Consider the following 18,567-nt stretch of genomic DNA (forward strand, 5'->3'; position numbering starts at 1 on the left):
GAGCTGGGCACGAGCCAGCAGTGCCTGGCAGCAGAGACGGACAGCGGCCTCCCGGGCTGTACCAACAGGGACAGGGCCAGTAGCTCATGGGAAGGGAGGGCTTATCTCCTCTGCTCAGCACTTGTTAGACAGTATCTGGAAGACTGTGTCCAGTGTTTGTTGCACCCCAATAGAAGAAAGAGATTGATAAAGTGTCACAAGTTCAGCAGAGGGCCACCAAGATGGTCAGGGGCTGGAGCACCTGCCCTAAGAAAAGATACTAAGGGAGCTGGGCTGGTTCAGCATGGGGGAGCAATGGCTTTAGAGGTCCTAACAGCAGCTTGCCTGTACCTACAAGGCAGGCATCAAGAGAATGAAGCCAAGCTCCTCATGGTGGAGCATGGCCAGAAGTTGAGAGAAAACAAACATGAATGGAAACCGGAGAGGTAAAGTCTGGATAAATAGGGAAAAACTTCTTCATGCAGGACAGTCAGGCAGTGGGACATGTTGCTCAGAGAGGCTGTGGAGTCTCCATCCTTGCGGGCTCTCAGGACCATACAGGATAAATCCCTCAACAGCCTGGTCTGAGCTGACCCTGCTTTGGGCAGGAGGTTGGACAAGTGACATCCTGCGTCACTTTCGAACTGAATAATCCTGTGATTAATTACCAGCCACCTTAAGAAATTTTAAGAACAAACCCTAGGGCTTTTTATTTCATGCACTCAATGAGGTGAGATACCAAACCCACATTTGAAGATCCAAAACATTAACAAAAGACTTGAAATGTTTTATTTAAGAAAACCAATTATCAAATCTCACTCGTCCAAACTGGATTCATTGCAGGTAAGTACAACTTAAGAAAGTTAACTTAAAAGTTAATTCTTAAATTTACCAGAGGTTTTAAGCAATCTAAACATTCTCTAACATAGGTATTGAAAACCATCTACATGCTGCACTTCTTTTAAGTAAAATATACTTAAATATGCAATGTTTACACAAACTCAAAGCTATCTAATACGTCAGAGTAGCCCCAAAGGATGTTACAATAAATATGGTTTAAACTGCATCTAAAGAATTTCTAGGTTAGAGTTTTTCCTCTAATTTCCAAGGATTCCTGTACCACCGCTCTACTTCTAACACAGAGTAATAACCTTCATTAATTTTGCATACTTGGAGGTTCATATGTGTTATTAAGTCAAAGCCCTTGGATTATCATAAAGTAGTTCTAGTCAGCCTTCACATCCCTCATTATTCTGAGGAACAAAACAATGAACTGACTAACCCATCTAGAAAGAGTATGTTCTGTCAGTAAAACGAGTGCTATCCGCATGAAGTAATCATGTCAAACATTGATATTAGCATTACTACAAGCAGCACTGAAGCCAGCAAGGCAATGTTTATACAAGGATCAGCATCTGTTGTTACCTCTACTGACAATGCTGGAAACGAGTTACAAGCTTACAAAGCAAAAACCATTGTTCAAGCTTGAAATCAAAGCAGCAGTTCTCACTGATTCAGGAAAGCTGAAAACCATCATGCTGAGTTGAAATTAGGTATGTTTATCAGACCAGCTGAGAAGGATTTAGAGTCCAGTAGAGGGGAGTGACATTTGTTAATCTTTTTTTTTTTATTATTGCTTTTTTTCTCCATCTAAAGGGTAAGGTACTAAAATGGTGGGATTAGCTGAAGTAGACAAGAAAATTATGAGGTATAAAACCACCTAGTTAATGAGTTTTAAGATCCAATAGATTTCTGAATTTCATTCCAATGCTTGTCTTTCAAATGCATTTTGCAGACTTTCCTTGAGGATTAGGATGATTGTGCACGAAATAGCTTTATAAGAATTTTTCTCCCACTGCCTTCTAATGGTTTTTAAAGTGTTCATACCAGTGCACAGCAGTTGTTTAGCTTCGCTGGCACGGTTTCCATGACTGCGTTCCACTGAGGTACATCAAACAAACTACTGTTAGGTCAGTCATTTTGATATATCAAGAATAACTGGGATATCAAATATTGAGTACTCAACACTGAAAAGACATCTTTTTCCAATAATTATAAGATGATTCACACTCCAAACAATTCTGCTCTTTGCAGAATAAATTCTGATGATCCACATGTATTGGCTACACAAGTAAATACTGCCTGTCAGAAAATACGATTTTTACGTCTTGGCAGAAACAGAATTAGTGGTAACCATCTACAGAGTCAGAAAGGATTTGGCACACCATGAAAAAACATAGTTAAAAGTTATAAGCTTCTTTATTCCATGTATTTGGATTCTGTTTCTAACACAGATGAGATGACATGCTAGAGTTATTTGTCAGTAACTTTAAACCATAACATCTGTAAATTATAATTTCTGCCTCCAGAGTAAGGACTGCAAAGTCAACTGAATCAGCAAAGGAATCTACTGTCTTCAACTAATTTACTCTCTCGATCAAGAACAGCAGGGTCTTAGTGATTATTATTACTTGTTACTGTAGTTCTATGTTCATTCTGTATGAGAAAGTTATAGAGAACTAGAAGTATATTGACCAGTCACAACGCCTAGATTTTTAGCAGTAAGAACACTACTGGTGTGTGCAAGAGGTCCCAGAAGTTAAAAAATGTGTACACTGTTTGAAGACAGACGGAAAAGCTTTTCACCGAAAAAGGGTCCAATTTTGAATTTTCTTCTTCTTTTTAAAATTTCTTCTAAATTTTAAAATCTCCCTCAATGCCACAGGGATATCAGAGCTTTGCAGAGAACCAGCTGGAAACATTTTAAAACTTAAGAATATTCTTCTTCTAATGTCTTTCAAGAAAATGGCTCTACCTTTTTAACTTAGTCTTTCAAATAAAACTATGGAGGCAACAAGAAAAAAAAATTCAGTCTGGGAAGCTGAAGTGCTTTCTGGACCAGAAAGTCTAGAAGAGTTAGAGAAACTACAGTGTCGTGGTGGTTTATCTAAAGTACTGGCTAAACTTACATATAGACATACATACACATGCCCATGCACTCACACTGCAGTGATTCCCTTGACTGCTGTGTTATTATTCCTTCATATAGTTCTCAGACTTTGTTCCAGCTTTACATAGGTACAGCAGAAGTTTTCAGAATAGGAGCAGCAGAATTTTTCAGAAATTGTTATGTGAAAACAGAGGAGAGGACTGCAGTCAGAATCTCTCAACATTACTTCACAGTTGTCAGAAGATGACACATTGCTGCTCTAATAGATGTGTCACTATAGCAAAAAAAATGAAGAAATTAAATCTAATTTGGTTGAAGTCCCACACCAATTAATATATTTAGTATCTCTATTTTAACAAAATCTAAACTGCTCTTACTTGATTTCAACACAGACATGTTAATGAAATAAAGAACTGCATCCAATGGATCAAATTATCAATCTGAATATATCCTGTAAACAAGAATAATTACAACACAATGAGGACAAGAATACCTTAGTGATCAGAGTCCCAAGCTGATGAAGTAAGGACCGTAAACTTATTTTACAGGGCAGAGCCATGTTAAAATACCAGAACAGGCTGTAAGTAATCTGGAATTTCTAGATGAGATAATGCAAAGCTGATAGCTAAAGTCTCAAAAACAGTCCAGCCTCATGAGCAAAAAGTTTCTCTGAGGCTATTTGGCTTTTCTTCCTATGGGGCCAGGTGCAGCTTTGCACTGACATGCATTTCAGTACCTAAGGTATTTCACTGACAGACATTCAGGGATCACAACATCAAGCTAATTGCATCAGGGATATGCCCTTTAGCTTCACTTTCTGATTCATTAGACTTTCTATGTGACCTTGGTTAACTAAGCCTCTGTTTCCATTTCCAATTTGTACTATCACGATATAAAATACTCCCCATCATTACAGCAACTAGATGCAACTGAAACTGTGAGACAGTAATGCTGTAATGGAAAGTTGTGGGGAATGTTTTCAGCCTATTCTGATCACTGAAGCGGTTAGAAATTAAATTCAGCCTAAACCTATCAAGTACCAGTTTTAAAAATCAAACTCACTAGGTCTAGAAAACAGCTGGTTTTCCTTTCCCTCTTGACAGTGCCCATCTGTAACCAGCTACATCTTACAGATGTATCTTAAAGAAACATTTTTTTAAAAATATAATTTTAAGGATCTGGTGAAATTCCATCACTCAATTATTTTCTTTGATTCATGCCATGTCCTCTTTCCCTCATCCCCTGTGCAAATCCTGCCTCTCACTGGCACTGCTCTGATCCACTGAGCAACAGCCAGACTTTACCAGACAGGTAACCTGAAGCTGCCTCTGCAGGAAGCACATGACTAGAACCCATGCTGTACTTTGAGATACCTTCAAAGGTGACACTAAAGTACTTATTTTGACAGCCTCAAAGTGAGGGCTACACTAAAGATATCTGTCTTTTCTTTGCTTATAGAGAAAACAAATATACTGGGCAGTGTGGGATGGAACAGATGGCATTACAGAAAATGACATTGTTTTAAGTCATGCCTTTTCGTTCTCTGCTAGGATATGACAACCTTGATGTTTCAGGATATTTTCTCCAGGAGGAAAAAAAAGTGTTTAATACAATTTCTCAGAACAGTGAAAATCAAAGAAAAAGCCTATTTTAGATTTCCCAGGTAAGCTACAATGTCTTATATCAGACAAATTTCTATGTGGTAAAATTGTTCAAAATTGTACTGATCTCCTGTTTTATAAGACGGTTCTGAAAACCTTTTCACATTTCTTGAGTCTCAGAACATTTTTCCCCCTCAAAAACCTCTATCATATGCTGAACATTTTGTCATAAAGAATTGGCACAATTTAAAATAGTGCAACACAGCCATTTTGCTTTTTTTGTTTTTAACTGAATTATGGGTTACACTTAATATGGCAAAAAAAAAAACCCAAACCAAACCAAAAAACCCACAAACCCGCCCCCCCCAAACCTCTGTAAAAAGACTCCATAGCAAATACTGTTCTATCAAACCTTGAAGGTCATTCCACTAAGGGTGTAACTTAGATTTGTCACCAAACACCATGTTTTCACTAATTAAAAAGTCTTTATTTAATTGCCCATATGTTAATTTTCATGTAAATGACAGATTATCTACCAACATGGTTATGTTACGCCTATGTAATTGCCTGGAAAAAAATGTGCACACATTATTATATGTAAAAGGAGCATCTGAAATATAAATACAGACAGACCGATTTGTGAAAAAACTTTAAATACTGAAATACTGATCAAATTAATCTTTTCTGTATAAAATTGAAGCCGTAGAACATGGCAACCTTTTGGTGTTTCAGGGTTTTGGACAAGAATGTATCACAAGATATGAGTTGCATACAAGCCCCTTCAAATGGTCTGAAGTACATGAAAATTAATTTTCTATTCTTTTTTTCTCAATGGTTGTGCTTTGAAAGGGCATAAATTTTTGATTGGCTTAGAAACGAGTAACTCACTGTATTGCACATACTTCCATTGCATTTAGATGAAAGGACACAATGAAATTTTAGTTTTTTAAAGTCACTGAGATGTTTGAATACCAAGCTACTGTCTCCCTACCACACTGAAGAGTGCATAAGAAAGAATATCCTAGAAATGTTTCAAATGTTGATGTTCTCTGAAGCATAAAATAGTATTCCAGATTTTATAAAAAATATGTATGCATGTATTATACATACAGCAAGCAATGTTGTACTGTGCTGAAAACACATGGAAAAAACTAAAACTTATATACTCTTTTGAGAAATATTCCCATACTTTTTTTTCCCCTCTTTGCTTTTCCCCTTTTCCCTGTGCTTTTCTGGGGGGGCTGGAAATTCTGACCTACACAAGGGAATGTTTTTCTCTTGGTCATCCTTTAGGAAATAGAAAGCTCTAAACACTCACTTGATACAAAACCATTTTCTAATTTTTTATTGATAGACATTCCCACTAAATACCTATTCATTATTGAATTGCAATGGTCTAGTATATTCATGGCTAAAGTCTGCCAAAAATTCACAGGACTGTATCTAATACCCATTTGAAACCCCAATGTACTGAAAGAGTAGAGACAAGTCTCAGCTCATTCAGCCAGGACTTAGCCAACTCCTTGCCATTTCTATTATCTTGGTACAAACAAGATTTTTAACAAATATTACCATTTAAAACATTTTGGGTTTTCACTTTAATAAAACTGTTTCTCAACTTATACTACATACATATAGTAAGAACTAATAATGCTTTCTTTATTTTTCCATAAAATCTCAGACAATGCTGACATTACAGCCAATTATTTTAAATGAGTACTGGTGTGCAGTTTCTTTTTCATTTGGAAAAGTAAATTTAGATCACACTTGTGAAACAGCTCCACTCCTAACTCCACTCTATAAAAAAAGAAACTAAAAAATGGCGTTATTCTCTTGAAAGTATCTGATTGTAGCATACTGTCTAAAATGGGTCAAGATTTGATGCAGAATGCTGACAAGGTTTTTAGACACAACCTTCAGTCTAAAATTGTCCCAAGCTCTCCATCTGGCACATGAACTGAATATGTGCAATTGTCAGCAGTAGTAAAATCTTTCATTTAGATGACAATGTGATTGGAAAAAGACAGAGCCTTCGATGTCCAAAAGACTTTAATGATTCAAAAACTAGTTGGCAGGCAGCCTATGTGATATATATACAAGGGGTTCCCCTTCGCCCCACACGCCTAACTTCCACATCCTTTCCTGACTTTTTTTTTTTTCCTTAGTTCTGTACAAACTTTTATATTCAAAAATTTCAAGCAGCACGAAGTTTATTTAAACTTTATTTCAGCAGTTTTGCTTCCTCAAAACCACTCAAGTCACTACCACATTCTTACAGGTATACTGCTCTCCTGGTGACAAAGTGCCACACAAATCTGTAACTTTCATTCATGTGAAAAACACAACACATTTTTTGAAGAGAATTAAAAAATAACTGAACAAGGCGAACTACATGCATTATATTGCCAGTCACACGAATAGGCACCTCAAAGATCCCACCAGAGACCTAGAGTTTCTGAAAATCTGGAAGTTAGGTCTACATAGTAGAGTCATAAAAATCTAAACTCTGGTATTTTACTGCAAGTTACAATATATTGATCCACAATAAAGTAAAGTAAAATCCTACTGATGACTGGCACATGTAAAATAACTGAATCATAACATTATTTGAAATTGAATAAAACTCTTTTTTTTCATTTTAGTTCTATTCAGTGCAATTTAAGTGCATTCTGAATAAGCTTGTACAACCAGTAGCCTTTACACACATTCCTCCCCCTCTCTCCATATTCTGTGTGTGTGTATATATATATATCTGTATACACAGACACACACACATTCGATATATAACAGAAATTAACAAAACAGAGTAAAATTACAGCAAAACAATAGGTAATATATGGGTGTCAGGTTATCTGAGATCTCAGATTCAACTATTTATGCGTAATCACCATTAAGATAATAACACAAGGTAATTCTGTCTGCATGCTACCCATGACCAAATGTGGACTACTTATACTAAATAAAATGGGTATAGACAAGAGTAGCACTGCAGAGTAGACAGTATCTTGCCTGGAAAACTTCAGTTAACATTTATAACTGTAATAAGAATTCCTTCTTTGGAAAAATAAGTAGAGTCAGCACTGACTTCAAAGGAAAAGATGAACATTATTCTGAAAAGTAAAATAGACAAGATCAAGGTTATGAAAATAACTCGGGATGTTTAAAAACTTACAAATTTATTTCTTCGAGACTGACAATTGTTACCTTACAAAACCTGTAAAATACGACTTTTTATACTTTTAATCTTAGTTATTTAAAGGGTTATCTCAGTAGGATCATACTAAGTTCAAACTTCTTCAGCAATCCAAACCAGAAATCTCATGTTTTTGCATGCTCACAGGGATAAAGGAACACTGTCAAAACAGCTAAACGCTACTTTCTCTGTTAACCTTCTGTAACTCTGTTCCTCTTACATTGCCATTCTCATTGCCTGCTCCGCAGCCACTAATGCAAGTCTTTACCTTTCTCATCTATTTGTTCCCTTCCTAAAAGGTCTTAAGTCTTCTAGGTTTGCTGTTCATCTGGAATCTGTCCTATGGCAAATCTTCACAGCATTTTCAGATCTCTGAGACAGCGCTCATGGTATCTGAAGGCACCACCATTATGAAATTACATGTTCTAGTTACAAGAACAAAATCTTAGTATTAGAAATAACCTGCTCTGAAGATAACAAGCAGTAATATATTTTGCATAACACAGGTCTGCAGTTACCCCTTGCTGTGTGTCTCTCATCGTTTGTCAGAGCCACATGCTGGAACACTGTTTTGGCAGCCACAGTGCAGGTTTTATGATGGGTTATGACAGCCCTTTGCCACAGCAAGGCCTTAATTAAACGAATTATCCTCGGGCTTTAAGAAAAATTTTAACCATTACACCCGTTTAGATAATTTCTCCTGAGAATCCTGTACCAGGGGGTCAAGCAAACTAATGTGCAAGTCCTCAAGATTCACACACACCGCTCTCCGTCCTCTCTCCCTTCCAACCCGACTGTCAAGGCAATGATGCATCTTATGGGTTTTATTGATTCTACTCCTATGAATCAGGTCAACTGGAATCATAACAGGGGTTATGTTTAGCAATAGTCTCTTTTGTCAGGCTCAGTGAATTCACTGACAAGCAGTTCTTCCCATTGTAATTCAAATCTTGTATCCAGAAGACTATTTGAAGTATATACGCATAATCACAACAGGATAAAAGAGTACCAGCTTGTAAAAACAAACAACTGTCCTAACCCAAAAATATATGTCAATGTACTATAATTAAAACCTTCAATCTCAATCCAGTGATGAACTGTGTTTTAGGAAGTAACTCTTATGTCACAACTGAAACCTTAAAACACACTTGAAGTTCAATCATGATACTAAATCATCTTTATTCACTGGGAGATAAGTACAATTAGGAACCAACTTTTTTTTTTAGGGGGGTGGGTGGTGTCAGAGTTTATTATTCACTCATTGCTTTTTACAACCCCAGTTTAGATGTTTTAAAAAATACATTGTCAGCTGCCTTTTTGCTACAAGTTAAATGCATTGCATTAAAGAATTCGGAAGTCATATATTGCAGATGACTGGAAAAAAATAAGATTTCAAATCAAGTGCAAGAACTAAGCTTTGATAATAATTTGAATCATAAATCCTGCCTTCCCACAGTTAATTAAAAGTTAACTAAATGTTAAATTGTATCAAACATTCACTTGAGCTACTATAAAGACTACAAAATTATTCAGAATTCCTATTACATCCTACCAAAGTGCAAAATCTCAGTCATAACAAAGAACTAGGAGATGCCTTCTTCTATTTCTTAGCTGGTTAAAGGAGGATATACATGCATATCTATCAGCAAAAGTAACAGATGGCAACAGTTAACTTACCCTGTTTAGCAATTTGTGTTGAAACCAAGTACTGTAAATATCCTTCAGCATGGTCCTACATAAATAAAATTCTCTGCTGCAAGACTACTCAAACTCCCTCTAAAATAAGAGACACACAAAACAATCTAGGTTTTAAACCAATTTACTAAGAATACAAAGAAAGTGAAAAATGACTGAGAAGTGACGGTTGAAGAACTACTGCTATACTTAGAATAGTTACCTAATTTGAAGTCAGAAGGAAAAAAGATATATGCCCATTTTTTGAACTTCTGAGTGAAACAGCCTGGCATTCCTGTTAAAAAGCAATTCTTCTGTAGCAAAAAATTAACACACACGTCCCAGAATTATTTTACTGAAGTGAGCGACGGCAGAGATATTTCAAATAGATACCATTATTAGCGAATAGAGACAAAAGTATGAAGCTGAGTTTTATCTGAGATATCCAAAGGCATTAGAAAGGAAAGAGATGAATATCGACTCACCAGAAATACTGGCGATCTAACAGGCAGGCTTGTCTCACATCTCAAGTTTCCAGTTCCAAGAGAAATCATATGTGCACTGATAGAAAGATGACAAAGGGCATGCTGTGCTCTCCTCTACTTCAGTTGAATGACAGCTCTACTAACAGGGAACAGAGACACACACTGCAAAATCTAAGAGTGGGTATTTGATATGAGCATGCTCAGTATCTAATTTAAGATGGCCTGATGCTTCATCTCAGCATGAGATGGCCTACTTCCAAACAATTTCAGAACTTTAAGTCAAATTTAAAATCATAAATTGGAATATGCAAAACTCAGCCACCAAGCAGTATTGATTTTTTTTTTTTAAATCTGCACTGATGCACAGTTAATTATTTGCACTACTTCGCTGCAGGGCATCCTAAGGCTTAAACACTATCATCATGTGCTTGAACATAATTACATGATGTCACTGTAATAGACTGAAAACCTTTTCAGGATAGCATATGATCTGAACACTAAGCAGCAAAATTCACGAATCAAAGACAAGTCCATTGAATATTCTCCAAATCAATTCAAGAATTTTCCCACCTGGTGATTTCTGGGAAGCTTCTTTTTTTTTCTTGGGTGGGGGAGGCAAGAAGAAAGGCTAGAGAACTGTCTAACAAGTGATTTATGTTCCAAAGCAGTTCACCTCCACCTAAAATCTCTTTATACATAAAAAGACCATTTAGCTTCCTAATGAAACAACTTATTTTGACATCAAAAGCCAGGTTATTCACATGCAAAAAATCCTGTCAAAGAAAACACACATCCAAACCCTTTCCCTTTAGAGATTAACATCTCTTCATTCACCCACAGACAGACACAAGTAGTATAGATGTCTTCTATGTTTTGGTTTTCTCTCTCACAGGCCTCTTTCCATATTTATTGTATATTCATTTTTTCAAATGACTACATCCTCTTTCTCCTCTTGTGGGAAGACAGAAAGCTACACCCCAGGCACTTTTGGTTTCTTTAAATGCTTTCCTGCTTATCAGTCAAGCTGAAAGCAAAGCCAGGCAAGCTACTTTATAAATGCTGTATTTTAAAAGACTCTCTATAAAAAACAACACAGCCCACCTCCCAGTCTCTGCGACAACTGGGGATAGAAATACTTCACTGAATTTGGAATAAACTCTACTACTTGGAAGGCACGTATCAAATCTTCTACTTTTAGTATGGTGGATAAAGGTTAGGACAATGTTACGTATAAGTAATACATTGTTCTTAAGCTTCACTAACATCTACAACTAATTTAAAAATCAGGCTTTTGTATCGATGCAAAAATGCTTGCATTTAGTATGAGAATCTGCAGCTTCAGCCATAATCATCTGAAGTCTACGTCTCACACACTGTGCTCCTGTGCTTTGAAAATCATCTTGGCATGAAAACAAAATATTTACTAAGGTAATTATTTTAACATTCATCCTTGCCCTTTGCCTTTGAACTCACATAAAATGATAGGAAGCATTTTTACTTCAGAAATTCCTTCCAGGCATAAACCCAGAAGATGCACAATAGGGCTATGGCACAGTTAAACCTGAATTGCATGAACGAACTGAAACACCCCATTTCATATTCCAGAGGTAATACAACATTGCTATAAAAAGAAGTTTATTTATAACCCTGTAACACTAACTGCATTAATTTGATTTTTAATCATATAATACCTTGGTAGTTAAGTCTTCTTACACCAATACATACAAAAAAAACAACCTGAGCTAAAAGATCTGTCCAGGTTGCAAAACTCATTAATTCTACAGTCTACCATTAGGCAATGAAAAGTCTGATTCATGATAAGAATTTTGGTATTTCCTTGCCAGCTAATGAACTTTTTAAAGAAAAAGGAAATTAGTATTAAATCATACTTCACATTTTTGTCGAAGCTTGTCTTCTCGAATCACCTAACTTTTCATTATTTGCTCTGTTATTGCTCTCTGAACTTCCCCTGAGAATCAGACTGGTAAAATTAAACATATTTTTAAAATATAAGATGTCTTTAACATAAGAGTTGCCTCCTGGGTAGGAAATATTTTCATTCAGGCAGGTTTGCTCTAACCAACCAAAGCCCAACCAAAGCCCAACCAAAGCCCAACCAAAGCCCAACCAAAGCCCAACCAAAGCCCAGCCATTGAATAAAGTTTAATTGTACAAATCTATATCTACCTAATCAGTAGTTTGTAGTTTCCACATATAGAAGATGAAGGGGGAAAAGAAGTCACTAATAAAATCCATTAAAATTGTAGTAAACACTGTTCTCTTGCTTCAGGTTTAGTCACCTTTGCTTCCCAAAATCCCACCAACCTGAGCACAAATGATGAGAATTTTCTTTGAGCTAGAGAACAACTTACAAGTTCAAAATGTCTGCTCTGAAGTTATTTGGTGGGTATATTTTCCCCCCAAAGACAAATTTTCATAGGAAAAAAACCGCTCTGCGTTTCTTAGACACCTGCCCAACTTCTTAGAGGAGCTTAAGGAAGTTTCAGGACAGTTTGTTCCTTCTTTTGATGAATCTGTATTGGATTCTCTTAATGACTTACAAATTGTAGTTACAATAATGAAATGCAAAGGGGCTATACATAGCACATAAAACCAAAATACTTTGATTCCACAATTAATGCAAAATGCTATTTACAAAGAAGTCTCTCACTGAACTTGAAAGGGTTCCTTTAGAATGACATAAATTTGAGTTTCAAGATCTGTACGTTTGATAATAAAGTTTTATAGTAAGTTTAATATAAATATAAATTTGCTAATTTGCAATCTAATAAACATCTCTTGAAAGGAAAAGAAAAAAAAGAAATTAATACCTAAGCAGGAAAATATACCCTGTACATAGGACTTTCAGAAAACTATTGTTCTTCTGAACCTGACAAAGCTGGTATTAGATTAAAATAAAACTTCAGACCCAGAAGCTGAAACATTTTTCTAAAGATTTTGCATTACTACACAAACCAAACCCTTGTTATTACACGGAACACTGAAACCATGCCAGACTACTGTGCGTTGCTATAAAGACTGAATTCAATGAGCCCTAAGAGAGTGTTACAGGAATAAGATAAATCTCAGTAAACTCAGCACACAGTTAGAAGACACAATAGAAAATGTGTAATGACTGAGGTGGTGTTTTCTTTTAATACATTTATCAAGAAATCAGGTGGTGAACACTAAGACATCATCTTAGCAGCAGTTCACACATGAACACCTTTGATCACCTGTTCTGTCAGCAAAGCAGTGCATTTTAATAAGATTGGTGTTTTACATTATGTTTAGGTTCATTTTAAGTCTCAATGTCAAACTCACCACTATTTCAGAATGAAGTATGATTCACTTTTAAGCTTATAACTAGGCTTTATATGGATTTTATTAAAAGCTTTGACTTATGCAACTGATGTTTTTAACTAAACATGACAAATTATTCAGTAGATTGTATACAGGTAAGTTTCACAAGACTTTCTGGCATCCTAAAAAGAATTCCACAATCATATCTCTTATACACGAGCTCTTTCAGCTCTATTCTTGGCTTTGGCATGATCACGCAAGCAGCTTTCCTAGATTTGGTCCACTATAAGTAATACCTCAAAATGTCTCTCTCAAATGCTACATCACAGATATGTAAAATTTCTTTCTTTTCTATGTAGTTTCAAGCTATGTTCTCCAGAAATGTGTAGCAATTTAAAATGTTTGCCAATATGTTTTTACACCTTAACTATTAGCTGACATATTCAAGTGGAAAGAACATTTTTCAAACAAAACCAAGAAAAAGTGTATACCTGGGTCTAGACAACCACAACAGAAAAACTACATTCACAAAGTTCAAAAGTTCTCTTATTTACATAATATAATTTACGTTCTTATTTCTATTCACAGTTTTGCCTATTTCCAGTGCGCCTATTGTGTAATATTTAAGTCTTCCTATACTAATAAAGTATATTTCCCTGTTTTTTTTTTTCTTTTGTGACTATTCCTGCATGTCACTTGAAAATATTCTCTTGGTTTACAGCTTTCCTTTCCACCTCATGTGCTATTTTTGCCGCCTTCAACTTTCCTCTTGTATTTCTCCCTGTTGTTAACCCATCTCCCAGTGCCTTCAATACTGAAAGCAAATTAAACAGATGTTGACTATTACTCATGAATAGTAACTTTGAACAATTAGGAAGAAAAATAATTGAGAAAAAGCGACACACAAATGTTCTGGACTTCTATTAATGCACATATCATATGGCTAAGGGCAACAGGAACTGATTACCACCAAAATAAGGACTAGGACATAAAAACGCTATAAGAAGATAGCGTTTATTATTTGTGGTGTGTTTTACTTGTTTCTCTGAATAGTTAACTCCAGACATGCAGAGAAGCAACAAGTCTCTCGCTCCACGTGCGTTTAGCACTCTCAGTGCACTGGAAAGAAATGTAAAAAGAACAGACAATCTTCAACTAGCTTGTGGGGCTTGCACAACCCACCAAGAGGGCATTAATATTACTGTCTCAAGGAGCCTTCTCCAGAGGATGTACTCCTCATCTCATCTCTTCATTTGAAGGCTTCATGATGGAGGACTTGACAGTTACATGACATGGCATGAAAGGGCAAATGAGTTATCAAAGGATCCACAAAATACTTTTACTACATCAGCTGAGAAGAGACCTGCATTCTACTTCTTATAAGTTATTGAAAGCCCCTGGTAAATCTGTCTTTTTCTAGTCTTTCACTCTTCGTAATGGCCACAATTAGATTGAATAGTCTGCTATGGGTTTGTGCATTACCATTTATATTGTGATTTCCTTCCTAAATATAAATGCTAAATGCTACAGATACAATAGTTTGTGCTTATGCTCTTGAGTAAGTAAAATGGAAAAATAAGGTTTATATCCGCTCTTCATAAAAGTGGACTGTGTGTTGGTCTTTAATATACAACCGTAGATGATTCATCTGGAAAATTATATTATACAATGTGCCAGAACATAAAAAACTGCCGCTACGGCCTAGATTGTTAGAGTTGTTTACAAGTTTATATATATTTATATTACAGGGTGCCTGAGACTAAGACCAGGTCTGAACCAACCACCTTTCATAAATACAAGCTACATATATGCCTATCCCAATTACAAGCTCTAGATGCATGGAGACAGATAACCCACTACCTATCCCCAGAGCAGACAGAATTCCCCCTCACCCATTTTCCTCTTAAACAAATGTGCTTTTCTCTTATTAAAAATAGTCATCAGCTTTAGAAACACATTCAAGATGGGCAACAGAACAACAGCCTGACAAGGGAAGTGTTCCTGGTAAGGCAAATTCCTGACTGTTTCTGAAACTCAACCCATTAGTGCCATTCCTTCTTATTTTGTGTCTATTCCCAGAATTGCCTTTAAAAATAAATAAAAATCTAGTAAGTGATTCCATGTACAAATGTTTACTTCTGCTCAAAACCAACAATCTCAGGAATCCAGTCTGAACACTACTTCTTAGTGTCCAATGCAATTGATTTTTCTGCAAATTTCTTATACTGCAAAAATTGTACAAGTCCAAGAAATTTTTTTAGGACAACGTCACTACGGACCTGGTTGGCTGATAACACATGCTTCAATTCTATTTCACACCAACAAAAGCAGCATAAAACAATTTTCAGTTTTGCTTGCAACAGAACACAAATGAAACAACCCATCAAAGTTTCTGTGTAAGAAACACAAGCTCAGCAGCTCTTTTGTGCTGCAAGACCTACTGTAATTTTCAAATCCTTATTCAATAATTGTCACAAAGCACGAATCCCTTTTATTAACTGATAAAGCCAGAGTTAAAACTGCTGAGATTCCATCTGGAAAATATCTGAATTCTCCTCTCAAACTAATTTACTAGCCAGCCAAAGCTCTTTGCAAGGTAAACTCATTCTTAATCACAGTTACACATGCATCCATTAAGCTGCTCCTTTATATTAACGGAAGGAATCTGAAGTAAAAATATCCTTTTGTAGAGTTATTTAATATTTATAAAACAAAGACAATAATTTAATGAATTTAAAATTAACTAATAGAAAAACATGTTACTCTGACAACTTGCTGACTGTGTACCCAATACAGAATTACAGACACGAGCACTGGCTGAACCAATCCACACAACCACTAAGATCTCTGCCTCACCTCTCAAGTCCCTCAATATGCAAAAATTAAGTTGATGAAATACCTGCAGTGAAAGAGAGGAGGATGCACTCTTCTGCATTACAGAAAATGTAAACATTGCAAAGTAAATATGTACCACTTATTTCAAAATTATTTAAAGCAAAAGATGGATCAGCATCACTACATAGCAAGGTAAGAGAAGCTTACTGAAAGAAAGAAAAACTCCTGAAGCGTTCAAATGCGAAAAAGAGTACTAGGTTCAGCAAAAACTCAGAAACAGGCAAGTCAAAAAATAAATACATTGCAGGCTCTGAGGAACCACTTGCAAACGTGTTGAGGGTGAAACGGGGAGAGACAGACACTGTATCTCTAGCCTAATATAGCTCCTCTTTCAAACTTCAGAATCAGGACACCTTTCAACGAAGAAATTAAAAATATAAATAAAAAGAATAAAAATCAAGAGGGCTGACAGAAGGTACGGTCACTGCAGAAAGCTCAGCTACATTACTTTTCTGTATTTGTTTCCACAATTGGGGACACCTTTACGACACCCTTGTTCACCTACTTGACTCAAGGCAAAGTGTTCAATGAATTCAAGTATTGGTTGAAGAGGGCAAAGCAGTCAGATGGTGTTCTGCAACCACAGAGCTTATCCATCATCCAAGGTATCCAATTTGCCTCAGTTCCACAGAATTGGAAGGTCTCTGACTATGTCAAGTTTTACAGACTTTCCAGGGTCAGCTAGAGGGCTACAGACCAGGTAAACCCTATGGTTTGTACCAGCCAAAGCAGTAAGAACTATTCTAAATAACTGAATTAACAGGCATAAAATCTGTTGCAGCGGGGAAGAGTCACCACAGCTTTTGAAAAGGAAAGCCAGACCGCAGAGATCTATAGACTTAGTAGTAAATAAACAGACTAGAAAAAAAAAATCCAAACAAACAAAAAACAACAGCAAACAAAGGCAAACAGGCCTTTCAGCTCACAGAGAACCCAGTTTTCCTAAAAGCATCCAATAAGGTCACTCATCAAAGCTGCTCAAAAAAATTTAACTGCCAGAGAGTAAGAAAGAAGGTTGTCACCTAAGTGGTAACTGGTTCAAAAGAATGAAAGGATACAAATTAATTAGACCTGCAAGGGCTTGAGCTCACATATGCTCTTCATCCTGATTTCAAAAAGGAGATGAATACAGAAGCAAAACATTACCAGAGAGTATCTCATACTAAGGATGGTACTCAGGATAGCAAGAACAAGGGCCCGACTGAAGAATTACAGAGGAACTATGTAAGATTAGGAACGTAAGCAGTAAAATAAGTGATATTTAACAGCAGTAACATAACATGATACAAGTAAAAAAAAAACAAACAAACAAACACCAAAAATAAAACAACCCTGTGTTTTACATATTCAATAATGGGCTCTGAGCTGACCAGTTCTACTACAGAAAAAAGCGTAGTATTGTTACAAATACCTTTTCACAGACTGGTCATCTCAGAGAATTCACAGGAAGTTTTGTGTGTAGATTAATCCTTACACAAATACAAACTAAAAAAACTACAGAAGTTCAAAAAAATGGCAACACGGGTGACTAAAGGGTTTAGAATACTTTCCACATGTAAGGAACAAAAATAGACTGATAGGCCTCAGACTGGAGATGAGATAAAGATCCTTTTATCACTCAGGCTTTTATGGCAAACAATGCACCACTGCACCTAAACAGAAAGCAGGACACACCAAATGAAGCTTTACAGTAGCAGTTCAAAACTAAAAAGGTGATAGTCCTTCATACAAGCATCTGCAGCAGAGAGCTCTGTTTAGCCTCCAAAACAAACTCATGGGGAGTTTGTGTGGGTTCAGGAATGAATACAAAAACCCATCATGTGCCGTTGAATAAAAAGATATCACCTCTGTCTCTGGAAGTCACTGAACCCCAGACTACTGCTGGCTGGGAATTCTTGTGTAGGGTCTCAAAAAACAAAACAAAAATCCTCATCTCTGGCTATCTCAGCTTCTGGCAACTGCTGCAAAAACTGCAAATATGTTCTGTTAGAAACCTGTAGACGTGTCAAACTAATAGAGATAGTTTATCGTATATTTGGCTCTTTCCTTGGCTACTATAAGCCCAGTAGGAATGGCATTATAGTATCACTTTATTACAAATCTAGGGGTTTTGGTAGTTTGCAGGCTCCCCCCCCCAACTTGCAAAATTCTGCATACAGTTTTTTCTGTTCCCCTGGCTTCTCCAAAGTCATTTTCAACAAGATAGGGAATGATCCACCAATTTGTGGCATGGAGTTGACTTTCACTTCAAATTACACTAGCTTGCCAAATATGAACATCTTCCTCCAGCAGACCAGAGCTTACAGGCTGTTTCCTATTTCACTGTAAATTGTTATAAATGTAGCATGGACTGTGGAAGGGAGAGGAAAGTAATTCTCAAGTCGTAGACATTGAAAGATTATTAAACCAGTGAACAGGATAATTAAACTCTGAATGGTCTGCAGCTAATTTGCAGTTGAACTTTACTATACAACACAGGTGTGTAAT

General features: G+C 36.3%; 1 protein-coding gene across 12 annotated transcripts in view; it reads right to left on the reverse strand.

Moving 5' to 3' along the window:
* Positions 1–18,567, reverse strand: part of PLEKHA5 (pleckstrin homology domain containing A5) — a 173,645-nt gene that overhangs the window by 95,993 nt on the left and 59,085 nt on the right. The window lies entirely within an intron of this gene.

This window comes from Phalacrocorax aristotelis, chromosome 1 (assembly GCF_949628215.1).
Source record: "Phalacrocorax aristotelis chromosome 1, bGulAri2.1, whole genome shotgun sequence".
Lineage (NCBI taxonomy): Eukaryota > Metazoa > Chordata > Aves > Suliformes > Phalacrocoracidae > Phalacrocorax > Phalacrocorax aristotelis.